This window comes from Hordeum vulgare, chromosome 7H, assembly GCF_904849725.1.
Source record: "Hordeum vulgare subsp. vulgare chromosome 7H, MorexV3_pseudomolecules_assembly, whole genome shotgun sequence".
In the NCBI taxonomy this organism is placed as follows: Eukaryota; Viridiplantae; Streptophyta; class Magnoliopsida; order Poales; family Poaceae; genus Hordeum; species Hordeum vulgare.
Genome location: NC_058524.1, coordinates 196,541,316 through 196,552,171, shown reverse-complemented (window position 1 = coordinate 196,552,171; position 10,856 = coordinate 196,541,316).

The window sequence follows — 10,856 nt, the reverse complement described above, 5'->3', positions numbered from 1 at the left end:
CCCCATTGACGGATTTCTTTCGATGACCATGAAATGGATGAATCAAAGAGTCACATACCTCTGTTTTGAGCTTTCATTTTCTGTTGCTTAGAAGAAAATGATGGAATTAGTTTAGCTTTTCCTGTTTTCTGTTTTAGCGACCCGGAGAAAAATACCTCGAAAATAAAAGTTCTTCGATGGTCCTGAAAATTTAGTATGACTTTTTCTAGATTTTTCGAAAATTACTGGGCGTGAGAGCTGGCCTGGGGGCCAGACCAGTGGGCCACAAGCCCTACCACCGCCACCCCCCTGATGGCGGAGGGCAAGCTTGTGGGGCCCACAGGGACCCCCTCCACTCATTCCAGCTCCCAGCCTCTTCTTCCACCTCGAGAAAAAATTGTTTCGTAGCTCAAACCCGTGTTCTTGCTCATTTGGCTGTGATTTTCGATCTCCTTGCTCAAAGCACCATTCTCCGAACCGTTTTGGGAAAATTACTCCTTGTTAAGTGACCCCTCCATTGGTCCAATTAGTTTTTGCTCTAGTGCTTTATCCTTCGCGTATTCTTGCTACCTTGGTGACCCTGTTCTTGAGCTAGAAATGTTGATTTTAGCTAGTCCCAAGTAGTTTTAGCGCGTGATACGGTCTCTAGGCACTAGTAGGAGTAGTTGCTACAAGTTGGGTTAATCTTTATTCACTTTTCTTTTGAAGTCTCTAAAAATTTCAGAATTTTTCAGAGCTAGAAAAAGGAAAAGATGAGGAGGTTCTTGAGAGGCTCTTCAAGTCGTAACCCCAAGGAGGATGAGAAGAACCACCCCAAGTACGTAGTCCCTCGAGTCACAGAAGTTCGAGCGTGCGAATGGCCAAGTGATGAATTTTTGCGCGCCGCTCGTTTATGAAGACTTTTATTACTTGGTGGAGAACGCAGGTCTTACTGCGTTCGTTGCAGATAAGTGCTCACAATACCTCCTCCTCACCAATATTTTCGTTCAAAGCTTCAACTTTTATCCGAGGAAGAATCCTCCCATGGTTGATTTCATGATATACGATGTTCCCCAGTGCATGACACTACAGGATTTTTGCAATGTATGCAAATTACCTTATGTTGGGGATATTCGTGACCCTCGTCCACGGGACTTGGAGGATTTCATTAGTACTATTGCTGTTGGAGAGGAGAGAGGAGTGTCTCGCGCTAGAATTTCTAGCATACATTTTCCTGTGCTTCGGTACTTCTCACTATTTGTGGGAAAATGTTTGATTGGCCGTGGGGAGGCTGGATCACTTAGTTCTCCAGACCTTGCGGTTTTGCTTGTTAGGAGCTTTCCCGTGTAAATAGTTTTCTTTTTCTTTGGGTCAAGGTAGAAGATATTGGTTACAATGTTTAGTTGTTCTTGCATGCATACTTGTTTAGCTTTCGAAGAGCCATATTACTTTCTCTTCTCCTTTGTGTTTGCCTGCAGATTCAGCTTAGTCCAATGCTCTTATTATTGTTCACATCGTTGATCGTGCAAGTGAAAGGCAATAATGATGATTTATGATGAAGTGACTGAGACTGAAAAGCTGGTATGAACTCTATCTATTTGTTTTTGTAAATATGACTAGCTTGTCGACCCAGATTCAGCTTTGTTGTGAGAGAACCATGGTTGCAATGAAAACTTAGAGATCATAGTTTCTGATGCCATGCTTATTTAGCTGAGAGCTTATAATGGTTTGTCTTGAATGCCAACATAGATTTTGAGATGACTATGATGTAGTGTGGTAGGATGGTATTCTCCTTTGAATGATTCAAGTGGCTTGACTTGGCGCATGTTCATGCATGTAGTTGAAACAAAATCAACATAGCCTCTATGATGTTTGTGTTCATGGTGATTTATATCCTGTTCATGCTTGCATTCAATGTTAGTCAAACTCATTGCATCTTGATGACTGTTGTCGCTCTCTAGTTGGTCGCTTCCGAGTCTTTTGCTAGCCTTCACTTGTACTAAGCGGAATACTGCTTGTGCATCCACTTCCATAAACCCAAAAGTTTTTCCATGAGAGTCCACCATACCTACCTATTTGCGGTATCTACCTGCCGTTCCAAGTAAATTTGCATGTGCCATTCTCTAAACCTTTAAGAAATAATCTGTTTTGCATGCCCGAACCGCTCATGTGGTGACAAGGGGCTATTGGTATCTTCCATGCTAGGAGTGTTATCCTCGACATGTGTTTATTCACTGACATTCACGAGAAAGGGGCCGGTAATTGGAATGCCCAGTTCCACGCTTAAATTGAAAACATAACTGTAAAACAAGGCTCCCCCCGGATTGATGTTAGTATGGACAGTACCGGAGGATTCGGCTAGCCGTGGAGTGTGATTGATTGGTGGTGGGGGAGTTAAAACTTTACTTTTCTGTTTGGGAACCGCCTATAGCATGAGTAGCATGGAAGATATTGAGAACTCTTGGTCATTGCATTGACAATGAAAGCATGCCACCCAAAATTATTATCTCTGTTTTCAAAGCTTCAGCTCTGGCACCTCTGCAAATCAATGCTTCCCTCTGCGAAGGGCCTGTCTATTTATTTTCCTGTCGAGTCATCCTCTTCTTATATAAGCACCAATTAGAGAGCACATGTGTCATTTTTATGCTTTGCTTTTGATTGATATTGAGTATGACTATGACTGGATCTTCGTTGCTATGAATTACAATGTTTAGTCAACCCTTGATCTTTGAAAGTGCTCTGCATTTATGTTTTGCGGTCTCAGAAAGAGCTAGCGAGATACCACCTATTCATATTGCTTCATGCTTGTTTTGATTGAAGTGTTGGAATTTGAAACTCATTATTATTTGCTCGTTAGCTGATTATGCCATTGATATTAGTTTACTGTGAGACCTTTGAGTCACTTGCCTATGTGGTTAACTTGTGATCTTGCTGAAATTCTGGTTATGAGTTAGACATAGTTGCAACAACAAGATCAAACAGAGTTTGTCAAAGTTTTTCTTTCTCTCTCAGTTTGTCAACTGAGTTGCTTGAGGACAAGCAAGGTTTTAAGCTTGGGGGAGTTGATACATCTCCATCGTATCTACTTTTCCAAACTATTTTGCCCTTGTTTTGGACTCTAATTTGCATGATTTGAATGGAACTAACCTGGACTGACGTTGTTTTCAACAGAATTGCCTTGGTGTTATTTTTGTGCAGAAATCAAAGTTCTCAGAACGTCCTGAAAATTGACGGGGAACATTTTTGGAAAATATGAAAAATACCTGCGCAAAGATCCACCTGAGGGGGTGGGCCACAAGCCCTGCCACCGCCACCCCCTGGTGGCGGTGGGCAAGCTTGTGGGGCCCACACGGCTCTGCCGCCCCCAATCTCAGCTCTATAAGTTCCCTTTCATCACAGAAAAAATAAAAAGAGAAGATTTCGTCGCGTTTGTGATAGGAGGCGCTGCCACAACCTGTTCTTCATCTGGAGGGTAGATCTGGAGCCCGTTTTGGGCTCCGGAGAGGGGAAATCGTCGCCATCGTCATCATCAACCTTCTTCCCTCTCCAATTCCATGAAGCTCTTCATCGTTCGTGAGTAATCTATTCGTAGGCTCGCTGGGCGATGATGAGTAGGATGGGATAGTGTAATCGAGTTAGTTTTGACGGGGCTTGATCCCTAGTATCCACTATATTCTGAGATTGATGTTGCTACTACTTTGCCATGCTTAATGCTTGTCACTAGGGTCCGAGTGCCATGATTTCAGATCTGAAATTATTATGTTGTCACCAATATATGTGTGTTTTAGATCCGATCTTGCAACTTGTAGTTACCTACTATGTGTTATGATCCAGCAACCCTGGAGTGACAATAACCAGAACCACTCTCGGTGATGACCATAGTTTGAGGAGTTCATGTGTTCACCAAATGCTAATGCGTTGGTCCAGTTCTTTAATTAAAGGAGAACCTTAATATCTCGCAGTTTCCTTTTGGACCCCGCTGCCACGGGAGGGATGGACAATAGATGTCATGCAAGTTCTTTTCCCTAAGAACGTATGACGACACACGGAATGCATGCCTACATTACATTGACGAACGGGAGCTAGCCACATATCTCTCCGTGTTATAAATGGTGCATGATGAATATCATCCAAACAAATCACCGACCATTGCCTACGAGTTTGTCCTACTGCTGATGTTACTTGTCTTGCTGTGCTGCTGTTACTTATCTTGCTCTGCTGCTGTTACTTGTCTTGCTCTGCTGCTGTTACTTGTCTTGCTCTGCTGCTACTGTTGCTACTACTGTCGCTTGCTATTGTTGCTACTTGCTACTGTTGTCACTGCTGCTATTCCTTGCCACTGCTATTACTCGTTACACTGCTGCTACCATCTACAATCTTGATTCGCTGGTCGTTGACGGGAACAGACAATTTCCGTTAACGCGACAACTTGGCGCCATTAATATGACAGTTAGGAATAGTCTGCCATCAACAGATCGTTTCTGACACCGTTGTTATCATACTACTTTGTTGTTACTACTTTGCTTGCAGATACTAATCTTTCAGGTGTGGTTGAATCTGACACATTCAGCTGCTAATACTTGAGAGTATTCTCTCACCTCCTGTTTGGCGATCAACAAATTTGGGTCGAATACTCTACCCTCGAAAACTTCTGCGAACCCACGCGCTGCTGGGCCATCAACAACATTCTTCTAGTTTCATTGTCGGGGAGTGCTAGCAGCATTCTTCTGGTGCCGTTGCAGGGGAAGGTTTGTTGTCACAGAATCAACATTCGTCTAGCTATTGCCAGAGAGTGCCAGTCATGCTCAAACACCCAAGAGTAACAAGATCATCAAGGGATTAGTGGGGGAATCAAATTTCTCTTGGTGGAAGTGTAGATCTGGGCCTTCTCAACCAATCCCTAGAAAATCAACAAGTTTGATTGGCTAGGGAGAGAGATCGGGCGAAAATGAGCTTTGGAGCAACAATGGAGTTTAGAAAGGGAAGAGGTGGTATTCTTGGGGAAGAAGTGTACCGACAAAGATGTGATCCTATCCTTATTTTGGTGCGAGGGCCTCGACAGGGATAGAAGCGCATCTCATCGCTTCGCAAGAATGGATATTGTTACAAGTACATGTACTGAAAAGAAGAGATATATGGAATTGGCTTACACTCGCCACAGGCTACATCAGAGTCACATCAGTACAATACATAAACATCATGTAGAAGAGCAGGGTCCGACTATGGATGAAAACAAACAATAAAATAATGACGTCCATCCTTGCTATCCCAGGCTGCCGGCCTGGAACCCATCCTAGATCGATGAAGAGGAAGAAGAAGAAACTCCAAATGAACAATCATCGCGCTCACGTCTTAATATCCTTACCTGTACCTGCAACTGGTGTTGTAGTAATCTGTGAGCCACGGGGGACTCAGCAATCTCATTTCCAGAGGTATCAAGACTAGCAAAGCTTAATGGGTGAGGCATGGTTAAGTGGTGAGGCTGCAGCAAGCGACTACGCATTTATTTGAGGTGGCTAACTTACGAATACAAGAATAAGAGGAGGGGATGATCTACGCATAGCGGACGTGAACTACTGATGATCAAATGAATGATCCTGAACACGTACTTACGTCAAACATAACCCCATCGTGTCCTTGATCGGAGAAGGAGCTCATGAAAGAGACAGTCACGGTACGCGCTCAGTTGGCGATTTTTAATTAAGTTAACTTTAAGTTGTCTAGAACCAGTGTTAAACAGAGTTTCCAAGTTGCCACATAACCGCGGGCACGACTTTCCAAAAGATTTAACCCTGCAGGGGTGCTCCAACTAGTCCATCACAAACTACCACACGCTGCGACGAAATGACCTCGATCAGGGAAACCTGTGATCTCCTGGGGTTCCTATTGGAAAACCTCAACCTCGAGATAGCTCAAAGCATCCTCAGAATCCCTCACACAAGATGCTCGATAAAGGTTAAAAAAAGTCCAGCAAGGCCGCCCGACATGTCGACGATCCCGATAGGAGCCGCGTATCTCGTTCTCAGGACACGACGGATAAGCGACGCGTAGGGTGGCCTGATAGAAATCACCCAAGTTGCCCTGGGCTGGCCCCGCAAAGTGCTCTGTTTTGGACCAGCACCATCAGCACTGGCCCTCCCTGTATTATGTTCAATTACTCCTCAAGTAGCGCTAACTCCCTATATTTTTCAGTATTAACAAAATTATTATGTTGGGCAAATATAGTACCAATGTTGGGCCTTGCCAGATGAGCTTTATCCTAAAACGAGAATCTAGGGGGTCCCCATAACAACTCGAAGCATGTTAGGAGCGCTCATTTATGGAACATAACACCGGTAGCCGAAACTAAGGGGGCAAAGGTGGAACAAAACACTAGGCTAGAAAGGCCGAGCCTTCCACCTTTTACTAAGTATATAGGTGCATTAAATGATTTAGCAATAATATGGTGATATAACAAGGAACCCATGTTATCACATGGAAGCAACTGCACCTGCAACTAGCAACGCTAACACATGGTTAAGCAAGCGGTAACATAGCCAATCAGTGGTTTGTTAGGTTGTGAACAGGTTGAAGGTTTTCATGGCAATGTTGGGAGGCTGATATTTAATAGGTGGTAGGCAGCGAGACATAGCGATAGAAACGATAAAACTAGCATGGCAATGATAGTAATGGTATCTAGGGAAATGGTTATCTTGCATGAGATCCCGCTTGGAAGAAGAATGACTTTGTGAAGCAGACGAACCGATGTAGTCGAACGGGTCCTCACTTTCCGACACGCTTGCGAAACTCTATCGAGGCGAAATAAACCGGAAACAAGAATCAACACACGATATTCACCACGACGCATGCACGACATAATGCTCAACACGTATGATGCATGATCGGTCTAATGCAAGGCATGACATGGCAATTCACTCCAATCAAACACTACACATTAGGTGAAGTTCAATATGCAACGAGTTGGATATTCACGAAACTCCACATACGAATTATTTAGTTCTATCCCGGTTAGGTACACGACAATGTTAAATGTTGGTTAAACATGGCAAGATGTGAAGCGTAATTAAGCTACCTATCTAGGCATTTTAAATGAGGTCGGAAATGACTTATAGCATCTCCGAACTGACCTCATACGTTAATTTATAATTCTGTCCAGATCTGAACTAACATGTTTTAATATTTGTTAAATATCAAAATAAATAGGCTCACGCGATTCTACGCGTCGTTCCAATCAATTTACACATAGAGAACATCTTCAATGGAGCTACGGTTCAAAAGATATGATCACCGCAAGATATGATGGCATCAATGCAATATGTATGCAATGACAGTCACAAGCATCCCAAAACATACAAACAGCAAGATATTATGAACCTTCACTAGATTCTAAACAAGTTTCATATAGGACACGATCAAAATGGAGCAACGGTTCAACAAATACAAGCTACACAAGAAATAGTCACAATCTGCCAAAAACAGCAACATGGCATTTTTAAACCCCAAAACAACAAGCTACATAATTCTAAAATGCTCAAACAAGACATGAGGCAGTAGTGGTCAAGATGCACAACAACATCCTACAAAATAGAACTAGCATGGAAGCATGAATCACTAGGAAAAAACTTACAAAATGGCATCTCACACACAGTTTCAGACTTAGTAAAAATATCAGTTTTTGGCAGTGCAGTTTTCGATCTGAAGGCATATTGACAGCAGCAGAACTATATGCTACAGGATACTGAATGGAATGAAAATTTACATAAGGCTAGAGAATCTTCAGGACTACAAATAACTCAATTGCACCAACCCTAAAGGAGCTGTAGATCACTCGCAAAACTCATGGCAAGACAACAACAAAATATTATAGATCTCAGACTTAGAAATATTTCAGCAACTCCAAATTAGCACTATTTCCTAGCAAGTTGAGAACAAGCAAACAACACCTAAACATGGATTTCTATTACAACCAAAATTACCAGGGGCTAGCATACTTATCCAAGGGCATATCTCTAGTTCAAAACTAATTCATAACATGCACGGAATAAATCCCACAAAATAAACAAGAGGGCAACATGGCAAAATATCATGCGCACTAACTGGCTCAAAAGCTAAAACTAAATGCACAGTTAAATTCTATGGGTTTTTCTACCCCGAAAACACATATAATATATGGAGTTCGAAAAATAAACTAGAGCCACACATATATGCGAGAATATGTCCTAAACACGATATAACAAACTATTGATAGCTCCTACATGCAAAAATGCAAGAAAATACTCTAAAATAAATGGCAAAGGGTCCTGAACAACATGAACATTTTATCTATGGGATTTGAACAATCCAGACACGCGCAAAAATGAATATGGGATATCTAACATATTAGGACAACACGCAAATCTAGGGAAACGACGAGTCAAACTACTCCAAACATGCATGCAAGTTGTGAACTCATAATCTACGCGAAATTCTACACTAGTTACATATATAATACGTCGCGATCCGATGCACGGTCTAATATTTGCAAGCGTTTGAAAATATAGCAATATCCTGAAAATGCTAAAATCACATGAATTGTAAAAAGACCTACACGGGCCGAATCTGTCTTATGGGCCAAATCTAACCATGGACGCATTATGCTAAAAGGTGCACAAGGCGGGGAATAAGCAGGCAGAGGGTGCTCTCACCTAGCTTGGGCCGAAGGAGGTTGCAGGCTAGGCCGGTGTGCTGTTGAGGCCCAGCACGCACGGGCTGGCTTCAGGAGGAGGCTTCGGCCTGGAGGCCCACGCGATTGGGCCGGCTCATGGGCTGGGTGAGGCCCACCACACCGACAAGAGCGGTGGCCCACGGGGCACGAGGCATGGAGCAGCGACCTACTCCTCTTGTCCCCGATCGGGAGCAAGCAGGTCCACCGGCAGCGGACGGAGGAGCAGGCGGCACGGCGGCGCGACCTCTTGGCGGCGGCTAGGCGCAAGGCGGAGGCGAGGGGAGGGGCGAGCGCCTTCGGGCTTCACGGGCCTCCCTCGGGCCCGGGCGGGCCTGGCTCACGAGGAGGAGGGGGATAGGGGCTGCTGGCGGCTACTAGGGGTTGGGGCACGGATTTCGAGGGGATTAGGGTTTGCTGTCCAAATTTGGAGGTGGAGGTTGCTTAGATAGGAAAGGGGGCTATGGTTAGCAGTTTTTAGCCCCGGTTTCAACCGCGCGATCTAAATCGGACGGTCTCGAACGCGGGGACGGGCTAAGTGGTTGTGTAGAGTAGGCTAGCCGGAGATGAGAGGGAAAACGGGCACCCAACGACGTATTTTAAAACACCGAAAACGTCCGACGATAACCGAATACGGTGCCGCTACGGTCGACCGTTCGGGTACCAGACGAACTCTGATTGCGACGAAAATTGGTAGGCAGCCTACCTATATCTAAATAAGACCGCAGGTCAAGTTTCATCCCAATCCAAGAATGTTTTAAACACAGTTTTAAAAACAAGGTTTTGACGATGTCGCGGGCGCGTGCGTGTGTGGTCGGGCTCAAAACGGTAAACGACAAGAACAGAGAGTACCGGTAACTAATAACGGATGCAAGTTTGAAAGTTGGCAGCAACTGAGTGCCGATGCAATGTGGATGATGCGAATGATGCGATGATGTGCCGATGCAATGCAGCAGACAAATAATAACACGACGACAACGAAAAAGAGGGGAATCTTCTGGAGCGTCGGTCTTGGGTTGTCACACCAATGATGAAAATAAATTTGAAGCGACCCTGAAGAAGGAATATGACTGATGAAATCCACACTTACGTCATTGTTTAAAAGAATTAGAGGACTCCGGAAAGATTAGAAGAGACAAATAAGATCCCGGGAAAAACATGTGGGTTATGGGCCCACTCAAAAGAAACCACCGTTGAAACAATTGATTAGGAGAGAGATATTGCACCGATACAAATGAAAACTATATGAGGTGAGACCCTCGAAATAATTGAAAGGATTGAAAACAAGAACCTTTGAGACATCTTCAACACTCCGGCTAGAAAACAGATGGAAGAATAACAAGAGAGGCTTGAATAAGAATTTCCAACACGGAAATCATTAGAGGAAGAAAAGGATAAGGTGAACACCGAGAGATTGAACTGAATCCACCGGGAACAAAAGAACAGAAAAGATAGCGGAAGCAACAATGAAAAGATATTTTTTGGATGAAAATTAAATCACTGAAGAAAAGGGTGGGAGGGCGGGAAAAACAAAGACAAGTTGCAATAGATGAGAAAAACTCCGGAAAGAAATGAGAGAATGATCTTGCAAATTTTGGAGAGGGTTGAATTCACTTGAAGAAAAGCACACCGGATGAAAAGAATTGACATGACGACTCCGGTTGAAAAGAATTGATAAGACAATTGATTGAGCAAAATAATTTGCACTCTCATATAAAGTATGAGAACACCTTTTGGAACAATGAATTCACCACTTGACATCGAAGCAACTTAAATTACCATATTCCAACAAAACAAAGGTTGCGGCTTATGAAAAAGCCAGAACAAATTCATGACGGAGATTTCGTCCGATATTTTCGTGGATGAGGCTCGCACGGCTCTATCCTACAGTAGCCATCATGTACAAGGCAGTGCACACGACATACGAAGCGTCCCCGAGTCGTAGCAAGCTACAAGGCTCTTTAAGACACAACAAGAACAACTGTAAAATGACCGTGAACAAACGAATCCACTAGATGTCGAACCCCAACCTAACATCATGCATTTGTTGGAAGATTGTCCTATAAGTAACTACTTGAATTCCCACCTAAGAACTCCCGAAATTTCTGGTCATGCAATCGGGTCCACGGATACAAGGAGTAATATATCACTCAACTCCTATACTAACCCGTCCAGTGTATCACATCCGTCAACACAT